Genomic DNA, 15,541 nt, shown 5'->3' with positions numbered 1-15,541 from the left:
TAACAAAAAAGTAAATTTTACGATATGATTTAAACAACTGTAACGTTTCGGCCTGACATATCTCAGGTAGGTTATTACATATTTTGGAGCATAGAAACTAAAAGCAGTCTCACCACTTCTTTTACATTTTAATATTGAATAACAAGCAGGGCCGTTTGAAGGAATTTGGGGGCCCCAAGCAAAATGGACATGGAGGCCCCCCGCACGCACGCACGCAAAGGAACCACAGCATAGCCATACAGTAATCCCTCCTCGATCGCGGGGGTTGTGTTCCAGAACCCCAGCGAAGACGAAAAATCCAAGTAGAAACCATATGTTTGTGTAGTTATTTTTATATATTTTAAGCCCTTATAAACTCTCCCACACTGTTAACATTATTAGAGCCCTCTAGACATGAAATAACACCCTTTAGTCAAAAGTTTAAACTGTCCTCCATGACAAGACAGAGATGACAGTTCTTTCTCACAATTAAAAGAATGCAAATAGATCTTCTTCTCTTCAGGAGCAGAGAATTTCAGAGGGAGAGAGAGAGAGTGCTCAAAGAAAAGCAAACAATCAAAAAATCAATACTTGTGCTTTTAAGTTTGCCGCGGCATTTTTTAGAGGTGCGTTAGTATCTTCTAAGCAAACAGCCTCTGTGCAAACAGCCCCTCTGCTCACATCTCCTCCGTCAGGCAGAGAACGTCAGAGAGAGAGAGAGAACGAGATTAAAGCAACAATCAAAAAATCAATACGTGTGCTTTTAAATATGCCGAGCACCGCAATAAAGCGGCATTTTTTTAGAGGAGCGTCAGTATCTTTTAAGCAAACAGCCCCTCCATCAGGGGCAGAGAATGTCAGAGAGGGTGAGAGAGAGACAGAGACAAGCAAACAATCAAGCTTCGCGCGGGATGCATATCTTATAGCATTGAGGAGTTTTAGTTAATATGTAATAAGCCATCCGCCAATAGCGTCCCTTGTATGAAATCAACAGGGCAAACAAACTGAGGAAGCGTGTAGCATAAATTAAAAGACCCATTGTCTGCAGAAATTCGCGAACCAGCGAAAAACCTGTGATATATATTTAGATGTGCTTACATTTAAAATCCGCGATAGAGTGAAACCGCGAAAGTTAAAGCGCGATATAGCGAGGGATTACTGTACATATTTCTGCTAGCCTACCTGCTGCAAAATTGCACCATTTGTACAAGACAAGTAGAGCTATTTTATGTGTGTAATTTATCACTTACCACTGTCTTGTTTTTTCTTATCCTCCTCTTCCTTTCTCTTCTTTCTCTTTTGGCTTCCTGAAGCATAATTCCGCTTCCTGACTGCCGAGGAAGTTTTGTATTTTGCCGGCAGCAGAGATCGCGTGGTTGGCTGGCTGCTGTCAGCGAGGGGGGCCCCCTTGAGGGGGATCCTGATAACAGTGTCATTGCACTTTACTGCATTCACTATCAATGGGGCGCTCACACAGTTTGTCGCTGCATTTTATTCTTAACCAGTCGTTGTCTTGGGGCCCCAGGCCAGCTCGGGGCCCCAAGCAATTGCTTGGTTTGCCTGCCTTGTCGCAACGGGCCTGATAACAAGAAAAACAAAGCGATGGTGAATGTAAGCAGACATGGTAATTAAAGATGAGAACAGAAAAGGGTTCCAGGAATGGGAGAAACTCTGGGTGTATTGCATCTCAAGGAGAGTATTTTGCAGGGGACTGGAAGAGAAAGTTTTTCAATAAAGGTTTTTTTTAACAGTTCTGGGAATTTTTGGGTCTCTCCTCGTAATTTGCTTTCATTTAACTGTGATGTTTCATATCACTTCATATATAACTAGTAGTACTTAAGAGGCATAGCAGAATGCACAGCTTATCACTCCTTATGAGGAATGCACTACAAAAATCAATAACTCAGAAAACATTAAAGTTTGGTTGTGTTAGGCTGAAAAGTCAAGCAAAATGACATGCAAGCTTTCGAGGCAACTCAGGCGCCTTCTTCAGGCAAGATGTAATGATGTGATGTTGTGTTAGGCTAAAAAACACGCAGGCATTGGAGAGATAGAAAAACATTAATTGGTCTTACACATTCCAGTTACTGCTTACTTATTATTGATGGAAAGCTCGAGGTATTCCAAAAACTTCATGGTCTATGGGTCTGTTCTGCCAACTGTAAAAAATACAAACAGACTGTAATGACTTAATGGTCCTGGGTATATTTTCATAGCACATATTAGGTCCCATGGTTCAAGGATAAAAATACTTAAATTTTCTAGGACGTCTAAACCATCATTACCAAATGGTTCATTCCTTCATGGAAATAAATGGGACTTTTCAGCAGGTTACTATACCATGTTACAAGGTTAGCAATTTCTGGAACAGTTCCAAGAATATGTCAGTAAATTAATTCTAATGCAGTAGCCCAGGAAGCAGATTACAATTTAAATTAACATCTACAGTAGTAGACACAGCAAAGTTTTGCGATAGAGGTCTACTTCAGACTAATCTGCAAGAAATATAAGACACCTTGGTGTGTTGCTTTTTCAATATCTTGTTAAATCATGATTGAATTGTTTAAGCCATTCTTCAGACTAATGTGCAATTATGTTCACATATTTAATAAGCTGTTGACTCGGTGTAGCTATTCTACACAAAAGTCAAAAGTAACTGTTGTGCCCCCTTTCTCTGTTGTTTTTACTGAGGGTGCTGATGTGAGTTCTTTTGAATATAGTAAATCTAAGACATTCTCAGTACTTTATTTTAATCCTTCTTTCCCTTTTTTCTTTACTCTAGACTGGAAAGTATAATGAACGTCCTGTCTAAACACATTTAATGACACCTGAGCCAAACCATAATACTCTGTTTATACCCAGTTTGAAGGACAGCCGGGTCTAATGCCCGGCAGGGACGCCCCTGCTGCTTATGTTCCGGGGGAGCTGCCATGGGCAGTCCAATACCTCCCCCGGGATGCTTGGTGGCAGCCTCCCTGGCCGACGGTGATTCCCCAACCACCCGCAGGGCTCCATGGGAGATGGAGTCCTCCACAGCTTGGTTCAGACCCAGGGTGGCCACTGGGGGGGGGCTGTCTGCTTCCAACAGCCCGGCTGGACAAGTCTTCAGCCCCACCCGGATGTGGAATCAGGACCAGGTGGTCAATCACCTGGAATGCTTCTGGGTTGGCTATAAAAGGGCCCAGTCATCACCACTTGGGGAGCCAGAGTTAGGAGGAAGGAGACGAAGCTTGAGGAGGAATGGTGGTAAAGGAAGAAAGGTGGTATTGCTGTGTGGTGGAGTCGTGGTTTGGACTGTGTATTGCCTGTGGGTCACGGGGAAGACGTGTGCCCACGGGTGAAGAAAAATAAAAGTTTGGTCATTTTTATACGTGCCTCCGTGTCCATCTGTGCCGGGTCAGGCGCCTATATAGCGCCTTTGTTACACCAGGTAAAATGCAGAATTACTCAGTTGGTAAGTTTAAATGTATGAACTATTATTCACAAATATATAAATGTATATCAATAACACCTGTATTCACAATTATATTTTTGTATTCCTTTAGGCAGACTAAACATGACTAAAAAGTTCTTAACATATACTGTATTACATGAAAAAAATCTCCTTTTTCAAAACACAAATAAATAAATAAATCCCACAATGTCAGCAAAAAGAAAATTGAAATGTAAATGTTTCCACAAATAAAAGGTTGCAGACCTGGTTGGTGCTGTGCAGCCAAAACAAGAGGCTTTTTCACCCCTGCAGTGCACACAAGAAACTCAACTCCACTGTCAGCAGTATATGGCCAATGTTGTGTTAATGATATACTCAGCTCCGGTTGACAGTTAGCTGCAGATAAGTCCAATCTCCAACTTTCACTGAATTCAGAGGCTAGCACAGTTTGTTGAGCTGGCTCACTCAGTACAGTCCTTGGAAACAGTCGCAACACTCAAAGTGTATCAAACCTGTTAGTGTTTTGTTGGAATAGGCTGCTTACTAAATAAACGTCAGGCTGAAGTTCAAAAAAAAAAAAAAGTCCCTGTCTTATAACTTAACTTTAATTACCTGGTCAACAACTTAAACATTTCTCACATAATACCTAAATGCATGTGTTACCCATCCAGAAACTTCTTTTCTTTTCTCTTTCCTTGCCTCTACCTCCTGTTCTACTTCCCATACACCTTTGTTCTACAATCTATGACCTGCTCTATCATTTGCTACTATTACAATAGCTCAATTTTTAAAGAGCTACACATTGAAGTAGTGTCCTCTGTAGACTTTTGGATATTGTGATTACTGTCATCTTGTGTACAATGTAAATTATTTAAAAAAATGTTATTGTGCAAATTACACCAATTCCATCTTAGTCGCTGTTAAAATACTATTCTTGAGATGCAATATACTTGACCCAGCGTGTCTTTCATTGCTGGAAACATTTCCTGTACTCCGATGATTTTTTTCTGGATTTCTTCGACAGTTGCAAATTAATTTCCATTCAGTCTCAGTTTTCATAGTGAGCAAGATCTGGATAATTCTGAGTGTACAAAGCAACAATCATACTGTTTTTGGTCAAAAACTCTGACTGACAATATGGTGTGAGCAGGTGCACTGTCATAGCGCAGTGATAGCAAATGGTATAAAATGCAGTTTTGTGTGCACTGCTACTTTTTTCTTAATTCTTCTGGTAGACACCTAAGCCGTTCAGTGAAATGTTGCTGATTAACAGTCTGTTTACTGGGAAACTCTTTAGTATCAAGTCCGTAATTGCCAAAAAACATATCATCATTGTTTTGATGTTTAACCTGATGTGCTTTCTCCAGCTTGGAGAAATAAAATTGCCGAAATCACACATAATGTAGAATAGATGTCATGAAAAAGCACTCAATCAAATCAGTACAATGCCACTTAGCGGACTGTTAAACTGACTATAATCATACAATGTACTCATGCTTTATCGTGGTATGGTTCTAGCTGACTTTTCTTCTCCCTTTTATACTCTTTATTATGTAGGCCAAACTAAATGCCCACAAATCCCTTCTAAAGCCCACCTATATTATACTTCCTTTTATATGTATGACCTCAGCCAATAATACAAAGTACTAGAGCAGGCAGGAGAGAAAGTTAAACATTTATAAAGCATTATTCAAATAGATACAGTACACCTTAAACAAAAGAAAAATATTGTGTGAACACCATACATCCTGGTACTGTTAGATGTTCAGTCCTCCCAGGATGCCCATTTCTTGATTTGTTTCAAGCGTCGGCAGTAATTCTCAGCTTAACTTTGTCCCATCCTCCATTCTCTTTCTGATCCTCTCTTTTACTGATCCTATAAGGCTAATCTAGGTATGATGTGGTCATTCTGTCTCCAAGACAACATTTTTAAAATTATACATCTTGTCTGTGTAAAGTAGTTTTCAGAGCTTATATGCTTCTATCATTACAGTCAAGAGGCTATAACTAGCATGCTTGTGCAACTTAGATACGGAGTTATGAGAAAGTCTCTTGTGCCATCATCCAGAGATCAGAAAATTAAAATCACGTTTCCAAAATCATCTGATTTAGCTCACACTTCTGACATTATAAACAGCAGCCAACAGCACAGCATGTTTGAATAAATTAGAAACAATTTTATGAAACCAAACGTGCATTATGGTAGCAACACAAATATACATAGCCAAGCAATACCTTAGATTCACAATATACTGTAGCTAAGCTAACTACACTTTCTACTTTAACTAATTTCCTAAACATTCAGGTAATTCTTACGCAAACACCAAAGCATTAATAGACAAGATATATTTTCAGTAGCTAAGTATTTATTATAACAAGTTGTTTTAGCATAACATGCTATTTTAGCAATAGAAAGGAATAAAGTGCATTTGCAAAAGGTCCATTTTTTTACACGTTACAAGAAAAGTCCTTTTCTTTTCTGAAACGTTCTGTTCCTTTCTCCAACAACTTATTTTTCTAAAAAAGGGACAGGCCTTGGTATAAAGAAAGCAGTGAGAGCAGCACAGCTATAGGCCTTAATAAATGAAATTACTAGACAATTATTATTGTGAATTATAATCAGCGAGATGGAGTTCATCAAGGTCTGTTGCTCATGTCAAAAAACATGGAACAATATGAATGACTAACGGACAAAGAGAACTAAGAGGACTGTAGACATACAGGTTATTTAGAGAACCACACTAAATGACTAGATGAGATAACTTTGGTTTTGTGCATTGAGATGCTTTCACATTTTGATTACCTATTTATTTCATGATGCTGATTTTTCTAATATAAAGATTTTTCAATATTGATTAAACTGGATTTGTTCTTGTTTTTTTTTTTTAAATTATTATTAATTTCTTTAAAATATTTATTTTTGGAGGTTCAAATGGCTCTTCTGCGTTGAAGAATCTTATTCTCGTGTTTGTATGTGTTGATTCCATTTTTTTGTGAACATGTTAGCCCATGTTAGTTAAACCTACTACTGTGTTTTGTCTTTATTACTTTATTTACTATCAGTTGTGTGGCCAAACGTTTTATGAATGTTTGTTTCTGTACAAATTGATGATGGCTTATGCCATATACAAATAATTAAACTGACCTTATACTGCATGCAAAATAATATCACACGGAGAGTCAAAGAAAAAATATAGCAGACTGTAAATATAATTGACACAATAGTATAGAAGGAATAAATGATGATAACCCACTTATACAGTGCCCTCCATTAAAAGTGTTGTCATTTCTATCAAAATGTATGCAAATATCCTTAAATTAAAGTCTATAATGTGCTCTTTAATCACATCTAAATTGTTTGATATGTAATTTTAAAGTGTGGAGCAGAGGAGCAAATCAAGAAAAAATGTGACTTTGTCATAAACATTATGGAGAGCAGTGTAAGTAAAGAATAAAATTGGCATATTGAAAATCATCAAACACTTTTTATTCCATTTGGTGCATGGTTCATTATATAACCTATCCAAGTGTGCATTAAAATCTTACCATTGCATTAATCACACTCAACAAATCACTAAACAAAGACTATATATATATTCCCCAGGTTGAAGTGTCCCATCACCACCCAAAAAAGTCTAGAAAATGTCAAATCCATCTGATAGACATACGGTAACTGTAATCCTTGTATGTGGAGAACGACATAAAATAAAACATCTCCCCTGAATATTGAGATCCTACATGATCTACTGGATGATGTAAACTGTTCCAATTTCAGAATTGGGAGGAAAGGACACATATATTGATTCCAGAAAAGTTATGAGGAAGATCACTGATGTACATGGATCACAGCTATAAACTCTCCCTATGCATTTTGGAACCATTTCAAGGATCTTATAATTCCAGTGTGCAGCAAAACCATTTTAAATTGTAGAATAAAACCCTACACACAGAAAGAATTGTATTAACAAGAAAACAAATCAATGATTATGTCAAAAATATATGCATATATCCAAAGAGCTGAAGATAAACTGACAGTCTGTCATTTGGAAAAACGTACAGTAAATATCATACAGCGCTCATGCACAGACTCTAGCGGCAATAGAGTAAAATTTTAAAAACAAAACGTAAAGTACCACTTCCGGTTAACGGAAATAGTCCAAAAGATGATAGAAATCTAAGCTTTGTACCTAATATTTGTATGCAAAATTTGTTTGACCTAAGTGAAAGTGTAAACAATTTATCGTGTTTACATACACACACACACACACACACCCACACCCACACACAGACATAATTCCAAAAATGGTATTTGTCTAAAACATCAAGATTCATCAAAATCTTAAATTTGAATTTTTGGAGGATTCCAATACTTTCCGTACACTTCATGTATGAGAACATAAGGGAGGTCTAAAACATAGAGATTCACCAAAATCTCAACACTGAATCTTTGGACGATTACAATACTTTCCCTATACTTTGTAGACAAGAAAGTAAATAATGCTGCAGATCATGTGAGTCATCTAAACCAACTGGCACCAAGCTGTTCAGATAAAAATATCCAAAAAGCTTCTCTTCTTAGAAGTATGCTGTCAAAGTTACCTATACTGTGGTGTGGATACACTATGTCTAAAACTGTATATTGTAGGTTTAAAATAAAGTGCTGCCTCTCTGCAAAATGTCGGAGGGTGAACTGGTAAGTTTCTCTGTTTCTGATTATGCTTTTATGTTTACAGATTCTCATACATACATCACTGTAAATAGGAGCAAAGGAGGAAATGAAAACAAAACGTACCATTATGGACAATACTGCATATTCTCTCTGTGACAAACTACCACTGAGAACTTTAAGCCAACAAAGTATTCAACTGTGGTGTGTCATGAAACACTACTGGGGCTCCCTCATACATACACCTTTAAAATGCTTCATTGTCACTGCTCTCTTAGTATTAGCAAAGTCAGACTTTTTTTTTAAATGCTTGTGTTTGTTTGAAGCGGAATGTTGTTGTTGTTGGTTGTTATGATATTTCTACAATTCTTGAGCTTTTCAAAAAGCCAAATTTCCTCTTGGGACAAATAAAGAGTAAGGTGAGCATCCCTATTCCAAAATGCCTGGGGCCAGAACTATTTTGGATTTCAGATATTTTTGAATTTTGGAATATTTTCAAACACATATTAATATATCTTGGAGACTCTCATGTGATCAAGTAGGGAACTGCAGCCAAACCAGCTAAATAACAACTCACACATATCATAATTCAAAACACCGAGTCATTATTATATTTTTGTTGATGAGACAAACATATTAAATCTCTAAAGTGATGAATACGATATACAGCCACTATTGAAATTGCCCTTTAAGATATCCAGTACAGTGATCCCTCGCTATATCGTGCTTCGACTTTCGCGGCTTCACTCCATTGCGGATTTTAAATGTAAGCATATCTAAATATATATCACGGATTTTTCGCTGGTTTGTGGATTTCTTTTAATTTATGGTATATGATTCCTCAGTTTGTTTGCCCAGTTGATTTCATACAAGGGGCGCTATTGGCGGATGGCTTAGAAACTATCCAATCAGACCACGTATTACATACTAAATAAAACTCCTCAATGATATACGCTGTGCTTCCTGCGTGGTGCTTGATTGTTTGCTTTTCTCTGTCTCTCTCACTCTCTCTGAGCCTGACGGAGGGGGTGTGAGCAGAGGGGCTGTTTGCACAGAGGCTCTTTGCCTAGAGGATACGGAGGCTCCTCTAAAAAATGCTGCTTTATCGCAGTGCTTCTGCATACTTAAAAGCCCAAAAGCACGTATTGATTTTTTGATTGTTTGCTTTTCTCTCTCTCTCTCTGACATTCTCTGCTCCTGACACGCATTCTTTGAAGAGGAAGATATGTTTGCATTCTTTTAATTGTGAGAAAGAACTGTCATCTCTGTTTTGTCATGGAGCACAGTTTAAACTTTTGACTAAAGGGTGTTATTTCATGTCTAGAGGGCTCTAATAATGTTAACAGTGTGGGGGAGTTTATAAGGACTTAAAATATATAAAAATAACCATACAAACATATGGCTTCTACTTCGCGGATTTTCATTTATCGCGGGGGCTGCGTTCCATCCCAGGAGGGATTACTGTAGTGTGCATTTGCACTGAAGAACTGTTTTGCTTTTTCATCAGTTTACATCAGCTGCCTGCTGACAGGAACTGGCCAAAAGGTAAGGAATATCTTAGCCAAGCCTCACTCCATCATGTTCACTGTCCTTAAAGCCATTAACTGACTGGTGGGGCACTAAATCCAGTTTTCATATACTGTAGTGTGGGTGCATATGCATAAACATAACATGTTTTTGCCAACCTAAAAAGGCAGATTGCTGCAGTGGCCAGTTAAACTAATGCAATCTGAACAATTTACTGCGCTCAAATTTCAGTAAGGGCAGCTGGCAGCTTGCTGCTGAGTTTTGAGGTGTACTCATATTTACAAGATGATTGTGATTTATAAAGATAAAATCCTTACAAATTTGTGTTTAATAAATCTGTTTTTTTTTTTTACATACACATATTCAATACAATATATACAATATATTTGTCTAATGCTTTTATGATACAATATCTCTATACTGCATATTTATTTAGTTTACAAAATATACATTTATTAATTGAAGATAATGTAATTTAAATGACGTGCACAGGTCATACAGTAAATTAATGGTGGAATGATTATTTAGGTTTCAACCTGCCTTAAATGGGTAGCAAAGGTAGTATGAGGGTAAATCAAAAACTAAAGGCAATTTAACAATTCTGTGCTAACAGATAGAAGTAAATGCAGTGCAGCATGTTTACAATGTCTTAAGGTTCTTTCGAACACACACAACACAGTGCTTTGTTGTGGGACTGCAGCAGTGTCAAAAATTATGCCATAGTGAGATGCTGAAATTCACTGAAGGATGTTGGCTTGTGCAGATCAGTAAGCTGTTTGGTTTCCCATTTTGCACAAACTTTACAGTACTCCAACTCATTATGCACTATGGCATGTGCAGATCCATTGCTGATGTCCAAATGTATAGCAACAGCAGACAACATAATCCGTCAATCTTCTGTGATGAAGACAGTTGCCATGTTTATGTGGTTTGTGTGCCCAATGTTGATGATCAACCAGATCGAGTTTAATCAGTTACTCTTGTTCTTCCTGCTTTAAACTTTTTTGTCCATTCATAAACTTTTCATTGACTTATTGAATCTACTGAGCCAACCTCTTTTGATGAATTTCAGGAGGCTTCAGTCCCACTATCCAAAGAAATCTTACTATGTTGCATTGATCAACAATAGTGCAATCCTGAGTGTCCGTGATCATTTGACCTCATCTTCAGATAAACTATTAAATGGTTTATACTGATAAACAAAAAATAAACAAACAAATAATAAAAGCTGTCAATGTGTCAAGAAGTGAATTTCAGAATTTATCCAGTCATATTTTTTCACACTTAGCCCTTTGAATTCTTATAAAACATTAACCTTTGCAGATGTCCCAATAAAGTCGAAAAAAATTAACACTAAAGAAAGGAGTGAATAATGAGTCACTCTGGTAAAACAGGATGGAAAAAAGTATTGTTTACTTCTTTAAAAACAGGTGCAAGACTGAAAAAAGTGCTCATTAAATATTAGTGTGGCAAGCACATTTTCCACAATAACATGCTGTTATTAGGCTTTAATCCTTGGTCGTTAATTGACTGCAGCCTGGCCTAGATTATGTTTTATAGCTTTCTTAAAGACTGGGATCACAACTTACAACAACAGTATTTTAACAATTGTTCATATTCTATTATTGCAATTAAATATATGCATATTCCATTTCTGGCAAGCAAAGTGCTTTTCCTAACTATTCTGCCACTTTTGTGAAGCTTACCACTGTTACTTCCAGAGCCAGAAATTTTCACCTCACCGTAGGGAAAATGAAAATTTACAATACACTTGACTGCTCCATATTAGCAGAAGGTGTTAAAACCCCAGGAGTTCTTTCTGTTTAAGAAACCTGCATTAACGAACAGGTGTGATATTAAACAACAACAACAAAAACAAAACAAAAAAAATCTTATAATACACTTTGCAAAAGGCATCTGTTTCTCCTAGGCATCTATAACTCATAATTAAAAGACATTTTTGATGATTTGTATCTACAAGAATACAGTGCCAGCAAATTGCAACTTAACATTTGTTAAATTTAATATGTTAGAAGACATAACAATTTTGAGATTAAGCAGACATGCATGTGTTTGTATCCAATACCCAGATAACCCCCTATTCACTCCCCAGATATGGGGGATAATATGCCAAACGCAATGGCAGATTCAAATTGGGGTTCCATCAATGCTGTCTTTACATCACCATTCTAAGTCAAAAATAAAACTAAGCACTTTCTTCTTCATAACACCTTTCTCTATATATTAGCACTTCAGCTTTTAACCAGTATTTATATATATTGTTGACCTTTAAAATATAAATCCCAGTACATTATGAAATTTTGCCATTGTTATGATTGAGCTCTTTTGTAAATTATTTTAAGTAATTCCATTCTTTTTCTGGGCAGCCTACTGCATTACTAAATAGGTCAATTCATAGTATGTTTTATTTATTATGAATTACTGCTGTGTTGTTGTGAGATTATTTCAATTTTTTTGGGAAATTAGTCACTACCAATATATAATTGTTATTGCCACCGCCATTTTCTCTTTCCATTACATGGCTGCTGGGGAGAATTTCTTTGAGAGTTGCATCAGGTAGCATCATTAGCTTGTTTGGAAACCGATGGTGTGAGGCAATCACTGCTCAAGTACTGACCTTTACTAACACATATTCTAAGTGTTTCAGCTTTTGAATTACGGCTACAGTTTAATGAATGTCCTCTCTGACTATGATTTTCATTTGTGGAATGATTTAAATAAAAGAGAGAATTGATTTCTCTGATTTTTGACTTAAGCATATTCTTGGCTTTGTTTCTTTCTTCTGGCCTGTTTTCAATTGTCCTTGCAGTCTGCCTCTAATCCATATGGCAGTACAGAAATAATCCCATATCAATCAACTTCAGTTTTCTCGGTGTCTGCTCAAAAATTCTCTCCCCCTTACTACAGACTATCTTTAAAATCTGTATTTTAAACTATCTTACATTGTCTCCTCATATGTGCCACATATCCTCTACAAACAATACCATTGTCTCCCCTCATGTTGTCAAGATAAGAGTGTTCAAATACTAGTGTAATGAAAGAAGTCATTAACCCCAAATTCTTTAAAATGTATTGCTGAGTAGTGAACTTAAAGGTAATGGCCAATCTTCAGTATTCTTGCAGAAATTAAAAAACACACAACAGCAGTAGTGCAACAATGCAATTTGTGTACTGCATTTATATTGCATTTAGTGAAAATAATGTTTTTCCTATCATATGTGGAATGTCTATCCTGTTGACTGTGTAGAGTTTACATGACCTCCCTATATTTTCATGGGTTCTTCTTTGTGTATTCTGGGATATTAAGACACCCCAAAATTGTTCAGGTTAGGTGAAAACTGATATTTCTAAATTGGCCTACTTGGTTCAATATATTCAGTTTAATTTTATTTATTTATCTATCTACCTATCTACTGATCTAATTAGTATTAAGCACACATAGCAATACAGACTGCATTTAAATTAATTAAAAAATAGTTGTATGCAATGCTTTGTAGTACTGGGTAGTATTGCTGACATATAGTCTGCTGCCTTGGGCTTGAATCCTGAACTCACTCATTGTCCATTTGCCTGTTTTCCCAGTATCTATATTGGTTTTCCTTCAAGATACTTTGGTTTTCCTCTCACATCCCAAGGTTCAGTTTTGCAGTTCCAGTTTGGTTCTGAGTATGAGTTTGTGTGGATGTTTCTTTGTTGGTATATGTGTGAGTGGGGTTCCAGTCTAGGGCTGGTTCCTGCCTTGTGTCCAGACTGCATTGAAAAGGCTTTGGCCCCCCACAACCCTGAAGTAGAATTGGCAGGTTTTAAAATATTGTGTTATCTCGATAAAATGAAGACTTTTGTTTTCCACTATTGGGTCTGTAGGATCCAGAAACATTTTGCATTTCATTACCTACCTGCTTATGTCTTGCACAAGTGTGTGTAACTAGCACCCAGAATTGTGTGTAGAAGAAACGTAAAATACTGTACAATGAACTAGAGAATTAAACAAAATGTGAAAAAATTCACAAAATAAATGAAGGACAGTGTGCAGACAAGAAGTATGAAATCAAAGAATTGATTTGATATTTAAAAATTGCAGAAAAGTAGGGAAGAGAGTGAAAATAAGTGAGCGAAGATAAAAACAAGTTGTTTTGTAACAAGAAGAAACAAGTGGAGAAAAATGAGAATAAAGACAGAGAAAGCACTATTGAAGAAGAGAATGAAGAGAAAATAAGAAATAAAGGCGTAAGACAAATTTTACACAGAATGTAATGAAGAAAAGAGGAAACAATAGAAGGCATAAGAAAAAATAATATATGAGCAACAAAAGAAAATAAAGGGTGCGTGAAAAAAGTGTACAAAAAGAAAAAAGAAAAACAAGACATTCTCAAGAATGACTTGTCAAGTATAATGTTATGTTGAAGAATGAAGGATCATGACTGACTGACATGATAGCTCATATACATTAAAATTTGTACATTAGAATGAATTCATACATCTTTGGAAATAGTCAAAATAGGAGGTCATGCTGGAAAAAACAAAATCAAGTATGAAGAATTTAAACAATTGATGGATTATGTGCATTATGTGCATAGTTAAGCATTATCTTGGAACTGAAAAAAAAGATGAATGTGGAATTGCTGTAGATTAGATCATATTACATTTAAAACATACCGATTGCTGGAGTATTACAGGAGAAATAATAGAAGCCAAACTCTGGCTGGGTAATGGGATATTTTTGTGAGAAGTCTGGTGGTTAGGTACTTAGTTAAACTAAGATGCAATCATTTTTTGTAATGAAATAAAGTGGCAGAGTGCTTAGAGCTAATGCTTGACAACTTCAGCTGAATGGATTTAAAACCTGGCGATTACTGTATGCATAATTTACAGATTTTTCTCAGTGCCTTATGGGTTTTTTTTTTCTCCAGATACTTCAGTTTTCCTTTGACATTCAAAAACTTTCACATGTGCCTACCTAATGATCCTAAAGTGCCTTCTGTTATGGATCCTACCTTGTGCCTGAAGCTCCAGAATAGGCTTCAGCTCTGGTAAAGCTTAGATGGACTGAACAGATTTGGTAAGTCATGAATGGATGGATTAATGGAATGAATGGAAAATTAAAGAAAAGGGCTGTGTGTAGATAAAAAGAAGGGAGGAGGTTAAACTGGTCAATCAAACCAGAGTTATCAGTGTGGAGAAGTAAAAATAATCTTAATTAAGTCAAATTAACCAATAATAAAAATAACTGTCTTACTGAGAAAGGCTTTAAGGGACCAAAAAAAAAAAAGATGAATCAATATCAGAAAGACAAAAAGACTGTAACACTTTTTCTTGTTTGAGATACTTTTTCTTTTTTGCTGTATGCAAAATATGTATGCAGAAAAAACTCTGAGAAAAGAAAAGGAAGTAACATCAAGGAAGTAGCATCAAAAAAACTAGCAAATAATTAGCACTAGAAAAAAAATAGAAAGAATAGCAGCTGCATCAGATGGTGAGAACAACCAATAATCAGTAATAAATATGTCAGTCTGTTCCTATTTATTCTGACAGTTCTGATTTATTATTCTCTTAATTAAACAACTATTTTTTTTATAAATATGCATGTTTTTTTACTATAGAGCTAAGCATTTCAGCTGAAGTTACATTATTATATGAAACAAATAGCATTATTTTAAACTATACAAGAGATATGAGATAAGGATTTAAATTTTTTTTTACATGAGCTGCTGCCTTGCTTATCAAGCTTACAGTGTTAAAATCTTGCACCCAGCCCTGAATGTGCTGACTTTATACATTCTCCTCTTTTTCTTATTCCCAAACAGATGTGATATATTAGTGTTCCAGCCTTACCTCAGTGCTGTCAGGTTAGGTTCCAGCCCCATGACTCTAAAAATGATTAGGTGGGTTTAAAAAATGTAATGCTATAATATATA

The sequence above is a fragment of the Polypterus senegalus genome, chromosome 3, assembly GCF_016835505.1.
Source record: "Polypterus senegalus isolate Bchr_013 chromosome 3, ASM1683550v1, whole genome shotgun sequence".
NCBI classification, from domain to species: Eukaryota; Metazoa; Chordata; class Cladistia; order Polypteriformes; family Polypteridae; genus Polypterus; species Polypterus senegalus.
This window is presented reverse-complemented; position numbering follows the sequence as displayed.